Consider the following 19,816-nt stretch of genomic DNA (forward strand, 5'->3'; position numbering starts at 1 on the left):
CAGACTAAGCCATCAAAGCTCAACTCCTCTTTACTATGCAGACAGAAAGCTTTAACTGAACGTCTTTTCCCCTTGCTTTCAGACTTTGCATGTGAAACAACAGGTTGAACCAAATCTTCACCAGGTTCCCTTTAATCTAACAGGTTAACATTTGCTATCCTTTAGTATACTGTGAGGTGCAGTTGTTGGGAGACAATCATCTTTATTTATAGAATCCTCACAATGGCTCAAGAGAAATGCTATTATTTTGAACAGAAAAAAAAACCCTGAAGTCCCTAGAAGTTAAATATTTGCCTAAATATTTATTTAACTATAATTACATCCAGTAAGTAGAGGAACACATCTATGGGAATCTAACAGATTCCCATGCATTTCCTTTTTCCGGATCCTCTGTGGATTACTCATTTAATCTATTTTCATTTGTTTCCTTACATCACTATGATCTCTAGCAGATCTTCTGTCTGTTTCAATGACTCACATCCCTTCCCACTCTTCCAAAAAGTCTCTGATAAGTCTCACTCCCGTTGATGTGCTCATTCATTTATCCAACCAATAATTATTAAACATCTACTTTGCATAAGGCCCTCTTTACAATGTAATCCTCTGTTATTTTGAAGTCATAGCATGGTAAATACTCATCTTGCTGGTACCCATCCAAAAACGAGAGACAACATGCGGACCTTCCCAATGGCAGTCTACATGAAAGATAAAGGACTCAGATTTTTAATCATATTCATAGACAGCTGCAAGTATGAGTCTGAATACTTTTCCCCATTATTCACTGGGGGATTTCCAGCAGTTGCCCATAGCTCATGAATGGGTCACACTTCTGCACCAGGTGGCACCTCTATGAAGTGAGCAGTGTTGGGAGATGGGGAAATGGAAGATGGGCATGGCAGAGATAGATCTAGAGTGTTCTTTACCCCTAACTGCTTCTTTAAAACTATCCTCTTCATTCTTCCTTAGAAAGCTGGAAATAGAAATTTGAGTTGACCCAGTTATTTCACTACCAGATACACATTCCAAAGAAATAAGTGTTGCCACACAAACAAATAAGTGCATGGTCATATCAGTGTAACATTACTTATAATAGCAAAGAGATGGAAACAACCCACAGTGTCCATCAACAGTCGAATGGACAAAGACACCACAGAACATTCACTCAATGGATTACTATGCAACAGTAATAAAGAATTTACAAAACACTACATAACATGGATGCACATAGAGGACATTATGATGATCCAGATAAAGCAATCATAAAAGGATAAATATGGTAGAAGACCTCTGTTGTTAAAAGCTTAGAAGACCTCTATTGTTAAAAGCTAAGAAAGGGTTTAAACATGGAATAATTCTTGATTCTTTCTCACCAGAGGTTACATTAATGAATTATAATTAATGTTATGCCTAAAATATGTGTGAATTATCAAATAATATTTAATTACAATGCTGTAAAACCACAACAATGAAATAAAAGAAATTGAGTTTCTGGGAAAAAGGAACGAAACATTATCCTCTTTAACTCACTTCTTGCCACATCGTCCTCATTTCAGGTGTCATCCCACAAAAAAAATGCTGTTGGTCTTCTCTAGGATCAGTTACCATAGTAACTTTGAAGGAATATTATTTTAGTTTGTACTACACATGCCTTGTATCTGGGGCGCTTAGTAGTTCTAAAAGCATTTTTTTTGTGGTCTTTATAACTTGATACCATTTATTTTAAAATATCTTCAGTTTTATAAGAAGCCTTATAAGATGTTTTCTTTTTATTCTTTTTATCTTTCTAATTGTTTAAAATAAAAATTTATAACATAAAAATAATTGAAATGATTGCCCAGGAAAACACCATTCTCCACTCCTAAGTTTTAAAATCAATAATTTGCTTCAGTTTCTTTGTTGCACATCTATCCAACTTTTCTCCTTCTAACCATCCGTTAGGCAGTTATTTCTGCAAGCACCAATGTGCTTCATCTGTAAACACTTTAACAAGCATGTCATTAACAAGAGATTATATCTTTTTTATAAGGAAAAAAGTAGCCTAAAATGCATAAATCTTCTGTGCACCCTGTTAAAGTTCGGACAGAGGTATCTGAATCAAATAAATGGCATGCTAAAACAACAAAACACATATATGATACAGTGGTCAAAGCATTCTGTCCTGTACCAAAAGATCAGTGTTTTGAATCTAATTGCCTCTCTCAGGAGGAGCACAAGAAAGTCTGTTCCCAGATTTCTAACTTAGAAACTCCAGGGACAGTTATACACTGTCCTACAGGTTGTTTTGAGTCACAATCATCTCCATGGCAGTGGATTTGCTCTGGTATCAAGATCAAGGTCATCACCCCATTTGTTCTCAAGACCCTTCCCTGACAATCCCTACCTGCCCAGCTGTTTCTGTCACTTTTCATTTTACATGAAATACTGTTTTCACAATGGAAAGCAGTCCAGTTTGTTTTAATTGTGAATGAACTATTTCTTTGTTTCTTTTCCTTTCCATTTTAAATGAAATACCACTTTTCACAGTAGAAAGTAAAACATGTTTTCCTCTGTAGCCCTGTTCTGATTTGGAGAGGCAAGTTGCCTATTATACTTTCATAAATATAATCTTCCATCTACCTCTCATCATAGCTAACTCCAATTGTCTTTTCCATAACGCAGAGTTTTCTCCATCATTGACCAATGGCTTGTTCATTTTTTCTTTGATTTCTCAAAGCTGCTTGGACAAATTTCAGGGGAGTCAAGACTGACACTCTGTGTTCCCTGCCCTCATTTGTCTTTTGCAGCTTCCATTTGGCAATGGAAACTCCGTTTGCCTTTGAACGTGGTCCCACGGCTGCGCACAGTGTATGTACCACGTAAGGGGAGCTCTTGGACAGAGCAAGCTGATACTGGAGATTTTTCTTGACTCATTCACCAAGATTTCTTGGCGCTGCTTGGCATTGCTCATTGGCCATGGGGGTACTGTGGAGTGATAGGGGCACCTGCTCGGGCTCTCCTGCACAATGCTCAATTCAGATCCAACTGTTAGTCACATGGCACATGCTTCTGACTAAGCTGGTATGGATGTGTGTCACAGGATGCCATGCAGTGCACTGACCTTTCACGATATGAGCTGGTACATTCCACTGTAATCAGCAAGGTTTTGCTGGATTTTCTACTTCAGGAAGTTGCCAAAGTAAAGTGGTAGCGTTGGGGGGCGGGGGGGAATACTTCATGGGAATGTATCCAATTCTAGTTTTCTACTCATGCTTATGTTCAGCAGAGAAGGGTGTGAGCTGAGAAGCCAGAAACTTGATTACAAGTTCTTTATTTGACAAATGAGCTTATGAGAAAGGAGGAGGACATGAAAACCTCTTCAGTTTCTCTCAGGAAAATGATAAGAATCTCCTCAGTTATACAGGGAAGCTAACTGAGAAAGGAAACGCTCAACACGAAGGGTCTGTACTCCTCTGGAGAGGCGTCTTCTGTTGTTTCCATGCACTAGCTAAACTGCAGTGATTCTCACTTGACAGGTAAGGTTAGGGTCAGAGTACTCACTGGATAGTCCAAAGCTAAGCCAAAAATAACAAAAGTATGGTAACATCAACCATAACAACCTACAGTAATTGATAAAAAGAAAAATAAATAGTGCTTACCGTAGCCATTTGGAATTCTTGGTGTATGCCAGATCTGACTGAATAGCTGGTGGCTTAGAGGTAAGGAATTGTGCTGCCAACACAAAGGTCCATGGTTTGAATCCATCAACTACTCCACAAGAACAGGAAAGGCAATCTCACTCTGTGCAATTAACTGCCTCTGAAAATCTGCTGGAGGATCAGCTATGGGTAAATTCTGACTCAGTGGCACACAACAACAAAATACCTGACTGCTAACCAAAAGATTGACAGTTTGACACCACCAGCAGCTCTATCGGAGAAATATGAACAGTCTCCTGCTTAAAGCTTTGCGGCCTCAGACATCCAGTGGAAATGAACTAGTCTGCCATGGGTTGCACAGCTATTATACTCTTAGCAGATGAGAACAGTCATGCCATCAAATTGCAGATAATGCAGAGAATTTCTGGGCACAGATTTTAGCAAATTGCACTGCTAACCCAAAGGTGGCGTATCTCTGGTGCTTTGACACCAGTGGCTCCTTGGGAAGTAGGTGACAGTCTCTTCCTTTGTGGTTTGCTGCTGCTGTTTTATATCTTTCCAGTCAGAAACAACTCACAGCTGACCCTCCAGTGGGAGGAGATTGTCCATCTCTCTCCTGTGGAGCAGCTGATGGGTTCAAACTGAGTACCTTTAAGTGAGCACATCACTAAGTCACCAGAGCTACCTGATTTGGGTCTTCTGAAAATCTGCTGGATGGTCATTAGTCCTGGCTCCTTGACAATGAACTTGAGGTTCTATTGGTTGTTTGTTTTTCAGAGCTGCTTTGGGTTTAGGGATTCCCTTTCCCTTTTTAAAAAAAGCAGCTATGACGTCCACCTGCTGCTCCTCTGGAGAAAGATGGCCAGTCTCCTCCTGTGTCATTTATAGGCTCTGAAAACCCACTGGAGGTGAACTATGAGTGGGTTCTAACTCCACAAGAATGAGTTGTGGGTTTCTTTTGATTTTTAACTTTTTAATTTTTAAATATATGTAAACAGGATTCCCTGGATAGTGCAAGTGGTTAAATATTCAGTAACTAACAAAAAGGTTGACTGTTCAAATCCATGCAAGGTGGCACTCTACTTCCAAATGATCACAACAACTAAAAGCTTGATACAGTGCAGCTGTGCTCTGAGCCATGCCCTGCGCCAGAGACTACTCAACAGCAACTGATGTGTTTTGGTTTGCTTTGATTTAAGCTTTCCAGGAATGGACGATATGGAATCATCTAAGAACTAGGAAGTAAGGGATTTATTCAGAGAATAGGAATCATGGCAAGATATTATCATCATTATGCTTGGAAGAACAAGGAGAAAAGTGTGGTTTTGTCAAAGATTGTTGAGAGCTGGAGCTGTGGAAAAGGAACCATCAGACATCAGCTGTATCCATCAAACCCAACTCCTTGGCAAAACTGTAGAAAAGCAGAGACGGAGGGGAAGAAGAAATATAGACCACAGTTTTTCATGATTCTCTCCTTAGAATATCCTTCCAGAGTATAAGTAATCCCAGACAATATGATTCTGTCCCACAGAAGCCAGTCCTAGGGTAACAGTGGAGTAAAGGGCAAGAAATGAATGTCTGTGAAATAGAAACTCACTGACAATAGTCAGCTCCAACATCAGAGTCCTATCCTGTGGATCATGAGTCCTGTTCTATAGATCTGGTTATTCTGACACTCTGATAGAAAAGGATGAGATCGGTCAAAAATATCATTTGACAATTTTACAAAGCAATCTAAGTGGAGAATCTCCACACCTGTCCAAGAACATTGGTCTCCTTTGTGGATATGACCACTTGATTTTGGAAACCTTAATCTTAATGAAGAGTCTGGAAAGACCTCACCACTCTACACAACCTGGAGTAATACAGAGCTGTGGTGCACCATGGGATGGGCTCCCAGGGCTTGCTGTTTGTAATCCCTAAGGCAACCTCTTCCTAAATTGCATCTTGGGATATCTTGCTTACAGCTCAAGGTAGATCATCCAGCCTCTCTATGGGAAAGTCTCATATATGCTGTCTAGGGAGAAAGGCATAAATACATTCACTGTTCCCTCTGCCCGTACCATTCCCAGTGAGAAAACCTAATCAAGCCACTCAGTGTCTGTTACATATACATATACAGTGTTTTACAACAAACATATGTTTCAACTGTGCCAAAGGTATTGATTTAGCATCTACTATAAGTGCTCAGACTTTAGGAATTTAGGAGTCATTGAAGATACAGAGAGGCTAATCTACATTTTTAAAAAAAAAACACAACAAAACAAACAAACAAAAAAAAAAAAACCCAGCACTACACATGAACACCAACAATAGAAAAACTAATAAAAATACTGGTGAGACTTTAAAGTAATCAGGTAGTTAGAAGAATGTTGTTTATGTGAACTCTGATATCAACTCTATATGTCATTTCCCTTTAACTGCTGTAACAAAGTGCTATAAATGGGGTGGATCATAACAATAAAAATCTATTCCTTCACGCTAGGCCAGAAGTTCAAAATCAAGGTGTAAGCAAAGTTGAATCCCTCAGACAGACTCTGGGGAAGAATCCGTACCAGAGCTCTCTCCTAGCTCCTGGTCAGTCAACAGTCCTTGGTTTATAAGTGCATCAATCCACTCTCTGCTTTCATTTGCCTCTATGTAGCCATGTCACCTCTACATGAATCAATGCATTGTCTCCTTATAAGAACACTAATTAAACTAGATTAGAGCTCACTTTACTTCAGTATGTATGATCTTTTGTTAACTATTTATATCTGTAAAGAACCTGTGTCCAAATAAGATCACATTCACAAGTGTTAGACATATTCAAACACCTGACTGTAGGTCTAGAGAAGAGATTTAGGAGGTATTCAGGGTTAGATTTGGGGTTAGGGAGCATTTGTGGGTGAGATGTTAAAAGACAGAAGAGAAAAACATATCTCTGAAGTGTCTAGTACTCTGGACTGTGAGAGTGGAGGCATAGCCAGTGGGATTCAGAACCCAAGAGAGGGATTAAAATAAGATGATAATGTTGTTTGGAAGTGGCTGAGTCTACCATATTAATGGCACCCAAGAAGATGCTTTTCAAATAATTGAAACAAAGCTTCAACTCTTTGGAAGGGCTAGATTTTAGAGTTTTTTTTTTTCTATAATTATATTTTATTAATTTTCATAAACATTTACAGAGATTTTGGGTTTCCATTCATTCCTTGTTGCACTATTCTCTCTACCCTCCTCCCAGTTTGTTCTTGTCCAAATGCCACAGTGCTTGTCAAAGCCAGTTCTGATTAATCTTCTTTGTCAGTGTGTCCTTTACCATTCCCTATCACTCCTCCCTGAGAGAGACTTCACCCTGATTCATAAGGAAAAGGGGATGGTGTATTCTCTTAGCTACTTCCTGCTGAAAAGGGACGCTGTGGGTTTCAGGGTGAAGATCTTCTCTCACTACTCTAAAGGGCCCCTTTGGCAGTAGGAAACACATAGACTATTATGGAGATTGATTTTGGAATTTAGATGCACTGTTATTAATTGTGCTTGGCCGTACGTGTTCATATCCTTGAAGATGTATCATGGGGGTGTTGCAACCTAGAAGACCCAAATTTAACTAACAAGTTATAAGTACATGAGTCAAAAATTATGGAAAAGTAAAAGAAAAGATTCTTTCATTGTTTTACAAACCCTCCCCCAGGTCCCCTCCACCATGTAGCCCTCGCTCTAGTCTCCTGTGATGACAGAAATACCTAGTCACATATCTCTTTTAAACAGTTTTCTCCCTCCTCTGTTTCAGTGCAGTATACATTATTGAACCCATCTTACTCAGTCTCTCCCCAACCCCGAGGTTAGTCCCATTTGACAACAGTGGCATCATGTAATATTTGTCCTTTTGTGACTGGGATATTTCACTCAGCATAATGTTCTCCAGAGTCAACCATTTTGAATAATATTGCATGAGTTCCTTGTTTTTTAATGCAGCATAGTATTCCATTGTGCGAATATACCACAGCTTCTCTAGCCATTCGTTTGTTGATGGGCACTTAGGTTGTTTCCAACTCCTTGCTATTGTGAACAAAGCTGCAATAAACATGGGTGTGCATATATCTACTTGGATGTCAGCTATGGTCTCTTCAGGGTATATTCCCAGTAGTGGAATTGCTGGGTCAAATGGTATCTCTATTTGCAACTTTTTGAGAAAGCGCCATACTGCTTTCCACAGAGTTTAGAATCATATTCAAGAGGAGTAGTTGTTGAAGTCACTGGAGCAGATAGCATTGCTCGGGAAGACTGCAAAGAAAAAAGAACAAATATCAGAAATGTGGGCTGGCAGGAAAAGGGTTGACAACACAGCAGAAGCAAAGCTTCATCAAAGTTATCTTGTGACTGTACACTTACTCATCTCAACAAAAGGAGGATCTCCTGATCTAAATAGTATGACATGACCGCCCCATGATACCCAACAGTGGACAAATGAGGTCAACCGCAATTCACTAGTCATGTATACTCAAAGCCCAGGGAAAGAAGACAGACACTGCATGCAAAGCAGGGGCACAGAGAGGTTGGGCTGGAGAGCAGGGTAAACCAGCATGAGTTACAAAAAGCAAATTATGTAATGGGAATAGAAGAGACCGCTGGGTCCCTGTTTCCTGTGGGAAGATGTAATTGACTTGTTTCAATAATTAATTCTGCAAGCTGGTAGGGAAGTGAAACTCTCTAGGTTGAGAATGGGGAGGCATGCAGCTGATCTTGCTGATGAGGGAATTGTCCAGAAGAGGATCCCCCCCCCCGCCCCGGGGATGGGAGCATAACTAGTGAGAACAGGAGATCTGGTGGTAAGTAGGGCTTAAGAACCCTGTGAAGCGCAAAGATGTCAAGGAAGCAACTGAGATTTGGAGTACAATATAATGGGCACCCTAAAATTAACGAACGTCAATCAATAAGGAAAGAAAAGAGAGAAAGAACGAGCATCTGCTGAGCTCTTAATATGCAAAGGATCAGTGCTAGGTTAGCTTTATTCATCTTATTAACCTCCATACATAGAAGGTTGTTATATTTTACTAATGAGAGTAGTTGAATTGAGACAGTTAAAAAGTTACATCAGCAATTGTATTTCCTGTACTTGATACAGACTAAAGCCAAGCACAATTTTCCTGGATAGATTGCCTACTCTATTTTGTTGTTGTTGTTGTTATGTGCTATTGAGTCAAATACAACTCATAGAAACCCTATGAACAACAGACTTGAGCCCTGTCCTAGCCTGCACTATCTTCCTCTTCCCTGACTCACATGAGCCTATTTATGTGGTCACTGTGTGAATCTATCTTGTAAGGAGTCTTCTTCTCTTTTGCTGACCCTCCATCTTCCCAAGCATGATGTCAGTTTACAAGGAATTAGGGGATAAAGGAAGTGAGTGAAAGCGACAGGGGTTAAAGATGAAAGAGGACTGGAGGGTGTGGGTCAAGAGTGAGATCTGCAATGGGTGCTCCTGAGAGCAATAGCTGACTTTCACTTTGCAAAACAAGGAGGCAGACACAGGGATAAGTAGAATGGCCAAATCCTAACCATAGTGCCTTTGATTATGTTACCTTAGGTAACAAAAGAGGTCTTGCTGATATGTGTAAGTGAAAGGTGTAGAGATGAGGAAATTTATCTTGAATAGTCTGTGGATCCAACATCCTCACAAGGGTTGCTGTTAGAGGCAAAAGGATTTGGATTAAAGAAGAAAATGTGATGATAAAAACAGAGGTCAGGGTGAGGGAGGGCCAAGAGCCAATCCCTAACCCGCTGCCTGTCCTGTGGATTCCAGTTTACAGGGTTTCTGAGGCTGTAAGTCATAATCAAAGGATGTTGTCCCTCTTTCTCCTGAGGAGTGGCTGGTGGATTCAAACTGCCAACTTTCAGGTTAGCAGCTCAACATTGAACTGCCTTCAGAAGCTGTTAAAAGGAAGAAAACAAAGTTTCCTACGCAGTTTCCAGAAGGAATACAACTGATACTTTGAATCTAGTTCCTTAATGCTTATTTGAAACTTCTGACTTCCAGAACTCTCAAATAACAAGTTTGTGTCTTCTTGAGGTATTCAATGAAGATTAGTTTGTTAAAGCAGCAATAGGAAACTCATACAACACACATGTAACAATTTGCCTATTTTTATTGTATCTAGATTGAATTATGTTTGCTAAAAGTATGTGCTAGAAAAGAGCTCTGGTGGCATCATAGTCTTCCAAATTCAGTGCTATTAACAAAACTGTGTGTTGGATATGTATGCCTGTGCATGTGACCCAGTTTAAAATAGAATTTTTCTTTCGTTGTGTTAATGAGGTCCTACCAAAGTAGGATAGATCCTAAGCATAATCACTTCTGAATTATAAAAAGAGGAAACAGAAACGGATGCGAGGGGAAGTCAGACATTAAGGAATGCCAAGGTTCACCAAGAGGCAACAGAAAGTAGGAGATAAACTCACAGAAGGAATTGGTTTGAACTTTTAGCCTCCAGAACGATGAGAAAAAAAATCTCCATTCCTTTTTAAAAAATTATTATTTCATTTTATACTGGTTTATTTGCAAAGTTTGTATACATTGTTTTTCACAAGGCATCTTTCCCTTTCTTTTACCCACCCTTCCCTCCACCCATCAAATTGTATGACCCTATGATTAACCACCCCACCTCCCACCCATCCTCACCCATCTGCTCCCCCCTCCCTTCCTTAGATCCTCATACTCATTTCTTTAAAGACATTCACTTGTAGAATTCTTGTTACAGTGGCACTAGTAACTAAGACACACAGCCTATTAGTGTCCTCAGTTCTCTCCCCTAGAAATCCCACTATCAATAGCACAGGAAAGTTTGCTCCTGTCCACAAGAACTGTTACCTCCTCATATGCTCATATTCTAGTCACTGGAACCCCTGCATCTTCTTTCTTACTAAGTTCCTTTCTATTCTTCACTCCCTTATGCAATAACAACCCCTTTGAGCAAGGAAGAAAGAAAGATCTCCCTAGCAAATCCAGTTACAATTTAACATTGAATTCTATAGAAATTTGAGCTCCTATGGGGGGGGGCGGGGAGGGCGGTGTGTGTGTGTATCTATAGCTGTACTGAATTGTAATTGAGTTTCATGCTGGGCTCTGGTGAACTGGCCGGAGGGCCACTCACAATGATTGGCACTATGTCCATGGTGCAAGGTGCTGAGCAGTCAATGAGCAATGTAGTCAGACAGTTGTGAGACACAATTTCTTTCCAAGAACTTTCATTTAGAAACATGTTCTGTAGATAAAAAGCATTTAGTTTCATATAGTCATATTCAGTGCATATTAGCATAGAGAAAATTTCTTTCCCAACTGAAACTCAAAAAAATGTAAATGCATTGGCATTGAATCAATTATAATTTACATTGACTAATGGATAAAATAAACAGATGTTAAGTAGTTTTTATTGTTACGTGCCGTTGAGTCGACTGTGACCTGTCGCGACCCTGTGAACAATAGATCTGAACTTTGCCCTATGCTGTGCCATCGTCACCATCTCTGACATGCTTAGGCCCATTGTTGCAGTCACCGTGTCAATCCATCTCTTTGAAGGTCTTCTTTCATGTACCTTCTGTCTTGCCCAGTGTAATGCCATTTCCAAGGACTGGCCCCCCTGACAACATGTCCGAAGTATGTGACACAAAGTTTCCCCAATCCTGCCTTTAAGTAGCACCCCTGGTTACACTTTCTTCATGCTTGTTTTATAGTTTGCTCTTACGGGTATAGCGCTTACAGCTTTCCTCTTATGGGTATAGTCCGTCAATTTGTTGCACTGTGAAATCTACGTGTATTGCAATGATGCTCGAAGTTATGCTACTGGTATTTTCACCACCGGCAGCAGGGTAACCCATGGTGCACAGGTGTCAGTGGAGCTTTCAGACTAAGACAGACTGAGAAGCAGGACTGGCCATTCATTTATGAAATGGCAGGCCTTCAAAAACCCTATAAATAACAAAGGAGCAAGGGAGCACATTCTACTTGATGCAAAATGAAGAAAGAAGATACCAGGATCTATTTTAAATGTCTCAAAACATTTTAGGTACACAACAGATTTCAACTGATATGATTAAGCGTAGTTCATGATCTTTCTTACCAATAATAATAATGTAGGAACTAAACTTTGAGAATTATTAAGTGAAAACAAGATCATTGGGACAGCATCAAGTGTTAACATTGTTATTACCTGTCCTCTCATCAGTACAAACTCATGGCTTATATGATAAAATATATATGCCTGAGCTCATTGCCTCAGTCACCATGTTGATACATCTCAGAGAGGATTTCCTTCTGTTTTATTAAACACTGCACCAGTCTCTAACAATTGTTCTTTTCTGATGATTTGCCCAAAACAAGCAAGATGAGGCTTCTCCATCTTTTGTACCTCTAAGCATGCTTCCTCCAAAATGGATTTATTCATATGTTTGACTGGATACAGAACAAAATGCAAGTAAATAGTATTTACCTACATCATAGCTCAAATCAATTATTCTTTGATATTCCTCTATTGTGGTTCATCTTCTCAATGTATTGAAGGCAACTGATGTTACAACATTTTACCAGTTTACATTTCCAGGATTTCGTGAATGAAAGACAATGCTTTTGAGTATTCTAGTAAATGTGTGCAAACATTGGCATACAGGATGGCCCTCTTAGGTACACCTCTGTCTATACATTCCTTTGTTGGGAGCCTCACAAAGCACAAAGATCCTAGTGGTAGCTTTTCTGAGGGTCCTGACTGCTGGAGGAACCTCACAGCAGAAAAAAGTCTGTAGCTAGATGAACTCTGGGGGTGGGAATGTCCTCCTGTCCACAGCTGCCCCCACAGGCCCAGGCTAGGCTCCCACATGCCCGAGGCCCAGCCGCACGTGACTTTGGCAGTGGGAGGCAAGTCTTCCCATGTGGGCTCAAGCTGCTGCTCCTGGCCTCAGGCACTGGGGGCTTTCACACCTCTTTCTTCTACCGCTTAGATACCTTCCACATGTTGTGCACACGGGGGCTAAATCATTTCCTTCTTTTTTATGCTGATTGGTTACATATGCCCTCCTGTGGGGGTCCACGCTATCCGAGGCATTTGACACACCCGTAGCCCATGTGCACAAGATTGAGAAGGGAAGACACTGGGAGGTTGGACACAGGCAGAACCATGTCAGCTCAGGGAAGTTAGACTATCTTTCTTATTTCCTAGGAAAGAAATGTCCTCAATGGGAAGCCCCACTTTTCACTGAGATGGGATTATAGGGTAGCTGGAAGTCAAGACTTGAGTCTGGAAGATCTGGCTTCAATCTTGTGACTCTAGGAAGTTCTTTATATCCCTCAAACCTCACTTTCCTCATCTCGGTTTTTGCTTATTGCTGTTGAATTTGCTCCAATACATGACAAACCACCACTCATCTGTCAGTCTGTCACACTGTGGAGGTTTACATCTTGCTGTGATACTAGGGATTATGCACTTGTATTTTAAATACCAGTGTCATCAGCAATGGTTGGCAGGTGTCAAGGAAGCTTCCAGACTAAGACAGACAAGGAATCTGTGAATCTACTTCTAAAAATCAGTAAGTGGAAAATGCCTGACTAGCCAAAGAATATTTTAAAATATAATTCTGATAAATGAGTCCCTCAGGACTGGAGACACTCAGACTGGAAAGAAAGGCTGACTTTCTCTTTCAAATAGAAAAAACCCTTAAGCGACATAATTAGAGTCAAACTTTTAAGACCTTAATCCATTCATGTGGCATGATTCACAATTAGAAGTACCAGTTACAAGCATCCATCTGTAACTGGAGCACAGAAAAAATAATAGATGAGTCAAGGAAACAATTTTCATCTGTAAAATGGGTCTAATACCAGAACTCACTACCAAAGGTTGTAGTGAGAACTGAACAATATAATGATACACTTAAGAGATAGTAATAGATTTTAAATGCTGGTTGTATCATGTCTGATACTGGTTGGTGATTAACTGTTCTGTAATTAATAGCAAGGCTTACTGTTTTGTTCTGTATGCAACATGAATAGTGATTTGTGTGCAGACAAGGAAGTAAGGCTTCCTTGCAGACAAGGAAGATGAAAAGTATAAGAAGGTGGGAAGCAGGATCCACCCGCTGTGCCTACCTGTTCACTTCCCAGAAGCTGTGTGATCCTCCAGGTTGTCTCCAGAGTTGGGATGGAGAGAAGGAAACATCAGATCTTCGGGGTGTGTCTAATTCCTCTGCCACCCAGGCAGCCCAGACTGAGCTGATTTAGGGAATGTCTTTAATGTGGCCTTCAGGATTGCTGGACTCTTTAAGGAGCAGATTTATTCATGTCATTGCTCTCATGCTGCTTTCAACTCTATGCTTGAATTTTGTTTCCCCAAACTTGCCAACTTAGCTTTGTGATTGGAAAGGAAGCTTTTACTGATGTGAACCACAAGTGGTGTAAAAGAAGTCTACTATTATTTATTTACACATGCGACACAGCTGGTCCCCAAGCCAGTGTTAACAGAACACAAAGTAGAAAACTCACCTACTACTTAATTGTAGTACAGGGATAAGTGTTGCCTACATATAATTTTGTTGTAGAAGCTTTAAAATCACTTATACTTCAAAAGAAAGCTTATGGGTTTTTTTTTAAGAGAAGATAGATGCCTTTATCAATGTTTGATCAACTAAAGGTTATGGAGTTTTCATGAAAGTGAATTCAAGAAAATGACCATTTGCACATTGCAGCTTTAGTTTGAATCAATCATTGTATTATTTAAAGCTCCGTTTTAGCTCAACTTTTGTTTGTTGATCTAGGTGTGTAAATATTTATTTAAAAAAATTTACAGAAAAGAAATTAGGTAACAGAGACAAGCCACAGTTCCTGGAACTCAGGAAAATATCTTAACTAAAACTTGGAGAAGTGACTCTGAAAGATATGTGTTGAAAAAGAGTTCCCCTCTTTGATCATACAGGACCTAAAATCTGGGATAGCTATAGCTATATATCAGTCACAATGAATTCTGTGAGGGCTGGAAATGAATGGGATTGGCTAATTACCAGGAGCTCCCAAGGTTTGTCATTCAGACTATGACAAAATAGGAAGCAAAACTGGTCATCCACTTCTGAAATAATGGAACAATGATCATCATTTTATAAAAACTATGAATACCAGTGGAACATTATCCAATATCATGCCAGAAATAGAGGCTAGATGGAACTAAAAATAAGACTGGGGAAGAGATGCCCCCTCCAAGTAGAGTCTATCTTAATGGCACGGATGGACTAAAGATTTCAGTCAATGAAAAACACCCATTTGTGATGTGGGACCACTCAAAATAAGGAAAAACAGCTGTAAGCGTGCATTCATAATTGTAAGGTAGAATGCTCGAAGTAGGAGTCTAGGAAAAGTGGAAGTCATCAAAAGTAAAACAGAATGAATTAAGGTCCTGGAATTAGCAAGCAGAAATGGACTGATCTTGGCAATTTTGAACATGGGATATTCAGTGCTGTTCTCCAAACCACAGCTCAAAGGCATCGTTTCTTTTTCTATAATCCTTATTCATTGTCCAGCTTTCAGAAACATAGCAAGGGATTGAAAAGCCCAGGACCTGAATCAGGCACACTATATTCTTCAAATTGACATTATTGTTCCTCAGTAATTTGAAGAGGTCTCTGACAGAAGACTTTCCCAAAGCAATACTTCTCATCTCCTGACTGCTGTAGCCAAGGGTATTATTGAATGTGGATCCAAGGAGGATGAAATTGTTAACAATTTCAATCTTTTCTCCATTCATCATGATGTTGCCTATTGGTCCAATGGTGAGAATTTTGTCTTTTTAATGTTGAAATACAAATCAAACTGAAAGCTATAATCTTTAATCTTCTGTAGAAAGTATTTCAAGCCCTTTTCACTTTTAGCAAGCAAAGTTTCCATCCACATAACACAGGTTGTTGATGAGTCTTCCACCTATTCTGATGCCAAATATACTTCTTCATAAAGTCCAACTTCTCAAATGATTTACTCAGAATACAGATTGAACAGATGTGGAGAAACAGTGAAACCCTGATGCACACGTTTCCTGATTTTAAACTATGCAATGCTCCCTTGCTCTGTTGGACAATAGCTTCTTGATGTAGGTTTCAGTTTCATATAAGCATAATTACGTGTTCTGTGATTCCCATCCTCACTGTCAGCGATAGTTTGTTACGATCCACATAGTCAAATGCTTTTGCATAGTCAATAAAGCACAAATAGACATTCTTCCGGCATTCTCTGCTTTCAGGCAGGATCCATCTGACATCAGCAATAATCTGCCAGGTGCCATAGCCTCTTCCAAATCCAGCTTGAATTTCTGACAGTTCTCTGTCAATGTACATTGACAATGTACAATGACATTTTGGGATAATCTTCAGTAGTATTTTGCTTGCATGTTATGTTAATGATATTGTTCAATAATTTCTACATTCTTTTGGACCACCCTTCTTGGGGATGGGAACAAATATGGTGTATAAGAAAAGTGGTTACATACAGAAATTATTGATCAATATCATTAACATCACACACAAGTAAAGTCTGGCTTACATTTTAAAAAACAGCTCGGCAGTACAGAGATAAGGAACTGCCAGATACCCAAGCTGGATTCAGAAGATGGCAGCAGAATAAGAGATATCATTACAATTATTAGTTGAATTTTTGCTGAATGCAGAGAATACCAGAAAGATTTTTACCTGTGTTTTATTTGTTATACAAAGGCCTTCAACTATATCAATCATAATAAATTATAGATAACATTGGAAGGAGTAAAAATAACATAATTTTTTAAAGATTATGATAGATTTTTACTTAAAATAATACATATGGCTCTATTGTACATAGGGTTTTCGAAGGCCTGTACTTTCAGAAGTGGATGGCCAGTCCTTCTTCCTAGTCTGTCTCAATTTTTAAATATATATAATAATATCTGACAGACAAGCATTCTACAGAAAAGAGCAGATGAAAGACATTCACCAGTTAGAAAGACCAATATTCAATGTTGCTGCCCACCTGGCTACATGTTTGGTTGTTTTTGGGTTTTGTTGTTTTTTTTTAATTAAAAAAAAGTCCACCCTTTCCCTACTCCACCACCAACTCTTCCTACTTTTGCTTACAACATTCAACACCCATCTTCCATTGACCAGCCCCTGATGTGATGTCCTAAGTCTCAAGCAATCAGGATTTCTCTGATTCTGACCATATCTGCTGCTGTCAGTCTCTTATGATGCAGTCAGTATGACTTCAATTTAAAGTTCTTAAGTACAACTGTCCTGTACAGCTTCTTTTCCTGGAAGATCCTGAGAAAAAGGCCTCTTAAACTTCCACTCCAGGATACAGATTGAAAAGGTATGGAGACAAAATATATCCCTGACAGACCCCTTTCTTGGATGGTTCAAAATCAAGAAAGGGGTCCACCAGGGATGTATTTTGTCTCCATACCTTTTCAATCTGTATGCAGAATAGATCATCCGAGACACTGGGCTGTACGAGGATGAAGGTGGCATCAGGATTGGTGGGAGAATCATCAACAACCTGCATTATGCAGATGACACAACCCTGATTGCTGAAACTGAGGAGGACCTGAAGCGTTTGCTGTCTAAGAACTGCAGTCTTAAATATGGATTGAAACTCAACATCAAGAAAACAAAGATTCTCACCACTGTGCCAATTGGCAGCATCAGTATGGATGGTGAAGAGATTGAGATAGTTAACAGTTTTAGTTTACTTGGCTCCACAGTCAACACTCTTGGTAACAGCAGCCAGGAAATCAGGAGATGAATTGCATTGGGAAACTCAGCTGTGAGGGACTTCTCAAGAGTACTGAAGTCTAAGCACAATTGATAACAGTGCATCTAAATTCCAAAATCAATCTCCACAACAGTCTATGTGTTTCCTATTGCCAAAGGGACCCTTAAGAGTAGTGAGAGAAGATCTTCACCAGGAAACCCACAGCGTCCCTTTTCAGCAGGAAGTAGCTAAGAGAATATGCCGTCCCCTTTTCCTTATGAATCAGGGTGAAGTCTCTCTCAGGGAGGAGTGATAGGGAATGGCAAAGGACACACTGAAAAAGGAGATTAATCAGAACTGGAAATGGGACAATTAAAACAGACTTTCAAGGGGGGATAAAAAAAGAGAAACAAACTGGGGGCGGTAAAGAAAATAATGCAACAATGAATGAATGGAAATCCAAAATCTCTGTAAATGTTCATTAAAAAAGAGTATTGAAGAGCAATGACATCAGGCCAGAGACTAAGGTGCACCTGATCCAGGCTATAGTCTTTGCAATTATGTGCTATGCATCAGAAAGTTGGACAGTGAATAGGGATGATAGAAAGAGAATTGATACCTTTGAGTTGTGGTGCTGGAGAAGAGTGTTGAATATACCATGGACTGCTAGGAGAACAAACAGGTTTGTCCTGGAGAGGGTAAAGAATGTTCCCTGGAGTCAAGGATTCTGAAGCTTCGTCTGACATACTTTGGACATGTTGCAAGGAGGGACTGGTCCTTTGAGAGGGACGTCATGTTTGGGAGAGTGTAGGGACAGCACAGGAGAGGAAGACCCTCAATGACTATGGATCGATTCTGTGACGGGAGTGGTAGAAATGAATATGTTTGAGATAGCAAGGTTGGCACAGGATAGAACTGTGGTTAGGGCTCTTGTACATAGGGCCGCTATGAGTCGCAAATGACTCGATGGCACATAACAACAACAACAACAACAATGCAAATGGCAGAGTGTATAGTTCTTAAAGTATATAATTCATGTTTAACCAAGATCAATATAAATATCTTTTAGGACAGCTGCATCCACAGATTTTAATTACATTATTATTTCTTTGCCCATTCTCACTCTCTTTTCTTTCTCAAATAACCTCTTTCAGATATGCTTCAAGGTAGAATTTATCCTCCTTGTATTTTGTCCACTGCTCTTCAGATAAGATCTGTTGCCTCATGGTCAGTCAAGGGCTCTTTTAATGTGAAGCATCCTGTCATTACAAAGGTTCTCAGGAAACCTCCTTATGCCTTCTTTTACATCCTCATCCTGTTGTATCGTATCATCTCACAATAATCCAAGTTTATTGAATCCTGCAGCATTGTAATACCATTTTCAAATATCATACAGCTACCAGCCTGCCCCTGAAATGGTAGATTGGTCCACTATTGTGATCCCAGACCAAGAAGCACTTGTTCCAACAATAAAAGGTAATATATCATGATTTAAAATCATGAAGACTGTTTATCAAGGTTGTATCCTTTCACTATCCCTGTTCAGTGATAGATGGTGTTTGTTCCCTGAGCAAATGATTCAAAGAGTTGGACTATATAAAGAAGAATGTGACATCTGAATAGGAGAAAGACTTATCAAAAACTCATAATACACAGCAACAACTTTGTTTGCTGAAGGTAGAAAGCACTTAAACCATCTGTTGAAGAAGATCAAATATTACAGCAATTACATACAGATTATCCCTTAACATTAAGAAAACAAAAATTTTAACAAGCAAACCAATAAATAGCATCATAATAAATGGGGGGGGGGAAATTGAAGTTATTGAGAATTTAGTTTTAATTGGATCCACTATCAACACCCATGGAAGAAGCAGTGAAAACTTAAATAATATATTGTATTTGGGAAGTTTCTTGTCAAGGAGCTCTTTAAGTGTTGAAGAGTAAGGAAAAGTTTAGAGACTAAAGTGTGTCTGACCTAAGCCATGGTATTTTCAATTATGTCATATACATTTTAAAGTCAGACAATGATTAAGGACAACTTTTATTGGATTGCATTTCAAAATTAGACAATGATTAAGGACAACTTTTACTGGATTTAGCTAACAATTAGCTGTGGGCTGGAAGCCGCTTTTAACTCAATCAGGATCTAGTTGGTGGGCCTTTGTATTTAAAAGTCAATTGTGCTGACTCAAAACAGTTTGGAGGCTCATGTGCAGAGCAGTTGGATTCCAGAGGGTAGGTTATCTGTTTTAGTTGAAAGTCAGGTGTAAACTGCTTGGTTCATTTTTATTTCATTCACAATCCTGTGTCAGCAGAGCTAACAATCAGCTGTTGGCTGGAAGCCTCTTGTTTAAGTCAGTCAGGACCTAGTAGGAGAGCCTTTGTGTTTAAAAGTTGGTTGGGCCCTCAGCCCTGTGGTCCTTGGGCCTGGCATTGATTGTGTTTGGAAAGA

Source organism: Elephantulus edwardii, unplaced genomic scaffold (assembly GCF_000299155.1).
Source record: "Elephantulus edwardii isolate Elephantulus edwardi_28Jun2011 unplaced genomic scaffold, EleEdw1.0 scaffold00051, whole genome shotgun sequence".
In the NCBI taxonomy this organism is placed as follows: Eukaryota; Metazoa; Chordata; class Mammalia; order Macroscelidea; family Macroscelididae; genus Elephantulus; species Elephantulus edwardii.